The sequence below is a fragment of the Coregonus lavaretus genome (assembly GCF_964263955.1).
Source record: "Coregonus lavaretus genome assembly, chromosome: 38".
Classification (NCBI taxonomy): domain Eukaryota; kingdom Metazoa; phylum Chordata; class Actinopteri; order Salmoniformes; family Salmonidae; genus Coregonus; species Coregonus lavaretus.
Genome location: NC_140025.1, coordinates 13,015,570 through 13,021,873, shown reverse-complemented (window position 1 = coordinate 13,021,873; position 6,304 = coordinate 13,015,570). Strand labels below are relative to the sequence as shown.

General features: G+C 40.7%; 1 pseudogene across 1 annotated transcript; it reads left to right on the top strand.

Annotated features, from left to right (window-relative positions):
- Window positions 1-4,025: 4,025 nt before the first annotated feature.
- Window positions 4,026-5,662, top strand: LOC311112499 (annotated as a pseudogene). The gene is made up of 6 exons: window positions 4,026-4,107; window positions 4,394-4,495; window positions 4,600-4,854; window positions 4,974-5,109; window positions 5,245-5,348; window positions 5,650-5,662. The product of its transcript is annotated as an uncharacterized misc_RNA (transcript).
- The last annotated feature ends 642 nt before the right edge of the window (window positions 5,663-6,304 follow it).

Genomic DNA, 6,304 nt, shown 5'->3' with positions numbered 1-6,304 from the left:
ATTGACTCTGCAACGGTACCCTCCTGTATATATAGCCTCCCTACTGTCACTTTATTTTTACTTCTGCTCTTTTTTTCTCAACACTTTTTTTGTTGTTGTTTTATTTTTACTTTTTTTGTTTAAAATAAATGCACGGTTGGTTAAGGGCTGTAAGTAAGCATTTCACTGTGATGTCTGCACCTGTTGTATTCGGCGCATGTGACCAATAAAATTTGATTTGATTTGATTTGATTTGAGATTCTACATCTGTAGGAAGGGTCTGTTCTTTGAGCTATCAGGCTAAGAGTCCTGCTGTGTGTCTGTGTGTGTGTGTTACCTGAGTACTGGTCTCCTGGTCCATTATTAGGAGCAGTGTCTGCTTTCACTTCTCTCTTGGTGCTGGTCTCACCGTCTCTCAGGGTGTCTGCACTGATGTAGATATCCACAATCCTCTCCTCCATCTCATCTCTGTCAAACTTGACCTTCTTGTTCATATCTGGATCGGCATAGATTAACTTTGACATCTTTAACAATGCCTGGGTCTTTCTTTCTATGTAGGTCTACTATACGTTAAGGCTCTGCTTCCAGTGATATCTCTGTCTCTGAGTCATCTGTGTGAATCTGTCAGTGTGACTGCTGTAGGTGTTAACTCTAGGAAAGTATCAACAAAATGACACGGGTAGTTGTGGCTATGCTAATATAAAAAATAGAACAAGTTTGCATACTTGTGTACGTACTTGTGTGCATGTGTGTGTGTGAGAGATTGTTACAGTGCTTATTGTTAAACAATTTTCTGTGGCACAATATAAATCATTCCATGTCTCTACATGGTCATCTTGTCCAGAGTATATCTCAACACAGTCCTCCTGTCCAGGGAATGGGACTTGCTATTTGTGGTGATGGACAGGACACTATCATACCAGGAAGATATAGATAATAGAGGGGAAGTGGAGAATAAAGGCTAGCTGTTAACATATATTAAATATCATATGTAACAGCCCCAAGATAATTCAGGGAGTTTCCAGAATTCCCCCTTCCTTTCACATTTCTGCTGATTTGGACCCTCTGTTTTCTCCCAAATATACATCAACATGTTCAGGAGATCCAGGACTACAAACATGGGTCATTATAATGTCCATACAATAGATGTGACACTACAAACTGCTCCAAGTGGATATTGAGGGTGGGTAGGCTTAACCATTGAGGATGAGATGTCAACAGAACCCACCAGGGCTCTCCTCTCTCTTGATTAACCTGATTGGTTGAGGATTTCTTGAGTGACAGCTGGTTGAACCACTTCACTTCCCTCTTTTGGGACCCATATAGGGGAACAACAGTCAAATATGAGTGTTTGATATTGTGCTTATATGTAACTTGACAGCAAAGACTGACTGTCAAAGACTATTAATGAACATCCTTTGATACCCTTTGATATCTCTACTACACTCTTATACAGTGTATATAATGGTGGTTTGGTAGGGTTGAGAATGTTTGCACCAGACCTAAATGGGAGCATGTCAATATATGTAGCAAGTATGAAGAATGTATTTGAATTGTAATTGATGAAATGCACTGCATGTAGAGTGTGCAACAAGTCAAATGTACTAACATTATGTTGTATCTGTTGATGTGTGAAACATAACTACTGGTACACAGGAAGTGTCGTGGTACAAATATTTGACCAATAGATAATCAACTCAAAAATATCTCTCAAGACACCGGAGCTTGTGAATTCAAGAATTTGACTTTATTGCATAACAAAGCCCAGCTTGCTCCATGGAACAAACCTGTCTCTCTCTGGCTTAGAGATCTCTTATATCCACACAAATGAAAAAACATGCGTACATTCCTAACTTTTTTTTAGTTCTGTACCACCCCTCTCATTCTATCATTCTATTGGCTGCGTGCTTAGGCCCCTTCTTAAAAAACTAATGTAATGCATACCATGTGTCTATAACAACCCCATGGGCCACAGTGTAAGAGCCCCTGTGAAAGAACACATGCATTCATTTAAAACACAGCATATACTCCATGTCTATATTCCTTATTTAAGCATGTATCTGGATTATAAAATATCAAACATGTTCATTCTGTTTCACCATTATCATTTCATAACACATTATAAAACATGTATCATTCATCATCCTCCCCGGCCCCTGAGATTATGTGCATGTGGCCATGTGTCAGGTCATAAGGTCATAAGCATAAAGAAATGATAACACTAGTTCCATTGTTACTCCAATCTCCACACAGCCATCACGTCATTGACATTCCCAGACCAGCTGCAGGGAGTTTTATGAAAAACACATAAATGTCTCTGCTCTGTATTAACCCTTCAACTGGTTCTCAATCCATAAACATTTTAAGGCATATAGGTTTTTAATTTTACAACATATCCATGCTTATTACTAATATTATTATTTTACCTTTGACCTCTCCCTACATTTGCCTTAATGATACATAAAATAATACCATAGAAGCTACAAGCAGGAACTAAGTAGGACTTGTATTAATATGCTACTACAAACAAATACAACAATAAGTGTGTTTGTAGGTTTGAGAGAGAGAGAGAGAGATAGAGAGAGACAGAGAGAGAGAGACAGAGAGAGAGAGACAGAGAAAGAGAGGGAGAGAGGGAGAGAGAGAGAGACAGAGAGAGAGAGAGAGAGAGAGAGAGAGAGAGAGAGAGAGAGAAGCGAGAGAGAGAGAGAGAGAGAGAGAGAGAGGGAGAGAGAAAGGGAGGAAGTTGTGTGCACTGTAGGCTACTGTATTGTTACAGTATGTTGTCATGGTGATGTTAAACCACTTTCTCACAAATCCAGTTGAGTTTGCTGTCACATGACATGTCATTCCATGCCTTTAGAGAACGCGTATCTTTGTATATCTCAGCACAGTCCTCATCCCCTGTAGGACCTGCATTATCAGGCAGTTTGTCAAACCAGAACCTACAGGGTTAAAAACAGTCAAATATCATGGTTATTACCAGTACCTACAGGATTAAAACCCATCTGATAGCATGGTTAATACCAGTACCTAGAGGGTTAAAAACAGTCAGATATCATGGTTAATACAAGTACATACAGGGTTAAAAACAGTCAGATATCATGGTTAATACCAGTACCTACAGGGTTAAAAGCAGTCAGATATCATGGTTAATACCACTACCTACAGGGTTAAATACAGTCAGATATCATGGTTAATACCAGTACCTACAGGGTTAAATACAGTCAGATATCATGGTTAATACCAGTACCTAGAGGGTTAAAAACAGTCAGATATCATGGTTAATACCAGTACCTACAGGGTTAAAAATAGTCAGATATCATGGTTAATACCAGTACCTACAGGGTTAAATACCTTCAGATATCATGGTTAATACCAGTACCTACAGGAGGAAACAAACCAAAATTAGCCACATATGCAGGCACTCAAGCATCCACACACACACACACACTCACATCACACACACACACACGTAGAGTTCCCCTTTTAAACCACTGTTAAAGATGCAGACATATATTTCCCCCACCACCTCTGAAGAACTCCTCACGCTGATGTCACACACAGACAGCATACATAGAAAAACAGGTCCCTGTATGGCCATCGATGGCCAGTCACAGAGTACAAGCCATAACGTGACCTCCTCATGAAGGCTGGGATGTCAAAGCCTCAGTAATGCTCTAAGATCTATGTCCAATTTTGTATATGCTGAAATAGATGATCACTTCAATTATATCTTGAATAATTTAAAACGGATGAGAAACAACCATGTTTAGATTAGAAACTAAGGCTGGTGCAAGTCACGTGGTGGCCAGTGTTGTGTTGATTGGACAGTTCCCCCTTCACTGTGGTTGACAGTTAAAAAAATAGTGTCACTACCATAAGTCACACAGACACCGAACAGTCCAGGGAGAAGACACAGGTACAGACGTACATTAGAGCTGAGGTTAGAAGTAGAAGTTACTGTATTTGACCACAAGTGTGTTAAGATGTCAGAGAGAGTCTATGAAAACTCAGACGAATTCGTAGACTATGAGCCTGATGCAATGAATTACACGGACATTGATGACCAATTATGTGGCAACGTAAAAGCGTTCAAGCCCAGTCCAAGAGATGGAGTTGTTTCAGGTAAGATTGCACGCACGCACACACACACACACACACACACACACACACACACACACACACACACACACACACACACACACACACACACACACACACACACACACACACACACACACACACACACACACACACACACACACACACACACACACACACACACACACAAATTAAACACACACATTAAAGGTGAGATTATCCTGTAGTACTATATCTTTATTTGTCCCAATCCTGGATGATACAGTAAAACCAGTTACCAAAGTTCTTACTTTAATCATTTGTGATTCAGTTCATGTTCAGTGGTGGAAGAGACCCTCTGGAGTTGCTGCAGTGTGTCTGGGTCTGCTGTGTGTTCTCCTACTGGCTGGGATCATAGGCCTGTCTGTCTACTGTAAGTTTAGAATGTTGTCAATGAGACTTAAGTAGCCTACTTAATCATACTTAATCATCAATGGTGTGGTAGTTATATGTTTGATTAACTTTTCCCTTTTACAGATGGAGTCAATGGTCATCATGACTCAACAGAGAGAGACCAGCTACAGACTAGTTACAACACCCTGACTAAAGAGAGAGACCGGTTACAGACTAGTTACAACACCCTGACTAAAGAGAGAGACCGGTTACAGACCAGTTACAACAACCTGACTAAAGAGAGAGACCAGCTACAGACCAGTTACAACACCCTGACTGAAGAGAGAGACCAGCTACAGACTGAGAGAGAGATTCTTAACAGGAGGTTTACCAATCTCAGTGAGTAAACCTACAGTAATACATTATCATTAATCCCACACACTTTATAGTGTGTCTGTATTCTTTCATCAAGTGTCCAGTGTGATAAGTTGAAGGAAATTCATGTTTTCATCTTGTAGAACAAACCTGTCCTGAAGGCTGGCAGAAGTTTGAATCCAGTTGGTACTTCCTGTCTCTAAAATCTGGAAGGAGAGCAGAGATGACTGTCTGGAGAGAGGAGCAGACCTGGTGATCATAAACACAGATAAGGAACAGGTGAGAGAGAGAGAGAGAGAGAGAGAGAGAGAGAGAGAGAGAGAGAGAGAGAGAGAGAGAGAGAGAGAGAGATGGGTGTACAGATGGTAGATATGATCAAACAAATAGGTATATCTTTATCTTTCTCAACAACAGAAATTTCTCTTCAACCTCAACAACACAGTCTGGATTGGTCTGACTGACTCTGTTACTGAGGGGACCTGGAGATGGGTGGACGGAACCCCACTGACCACCCCAAGGTAAAACACTACTGCTCTAATAACACTGACCACAGTGTAAGGACTAGGACAGATTCTCTGTGTTATTCATACTCTAGGTCCTCCATACCCAACTGGCGGACCAACACTGACCACAGAGTAAGAGATCATAACTACTCTGACAATAAGGCTACAATGTTCAGTTCATTCAACCTTCATCTATACAGGTTATTGTCATTGATGGCAGCACTCAACAAAGTTGAATTTAAGCTGAAACATTTCTGTATATTATTTAGAACTGTGATGTTCTAACTGTGATATCTGACAGTTTTTAACCCTGTAGGTACTGGTGTTAACCATGAAATCTGAATGTTTTTAACCCTGTAGGTACTGGTATTAACCATGATATCTGACGGTATTTAACCCTCTAGGTACTGATATGACCCACAGCCTGATAATGGTGGTGGCAATCCAGAATATGTTCAGGAGGACTGTGCTGAGATATACAAAGATACGCGTCCTCTAAAGGCATGGAATGACTTCCCATGTGACAGGAAACTCAACTGGATTTGTGAGAAAATGGTTTAACGTCACCATGACAACATACTGTATCACATACTGTAGCCTACAGTGCATACAACTTCCCTCTTCATTCTCTCTCTCTCTCTCTCTCTCTCTCTCTCTCTCTCTCTCTCTCTCTCTCTCTCTCTCTCTCTCTCTCTCTCTCTCTCTCTCTCTCTCTCTCTCTCTCTCTCTCTCTCTCTCTCTCTCTTCCCTCCTTCTCTCTCTCTCTCGTCGGTGTGCATGCTGGGAGTGAGTCGTGAAGCACGAGTGGTTGTGAGAGTGACTGGAATTATTTTCACTCTGTTGGGTTTCGGTGTGTATATACAGTATATAAATTGATTAGTTTAGTTGTTTTAAGGTTATCTTGTCTGTGGTGTTCTATTTTCTCATAACTGGATCTGGATGTGATGAATAGCTTAGAAGGAATGCATTGG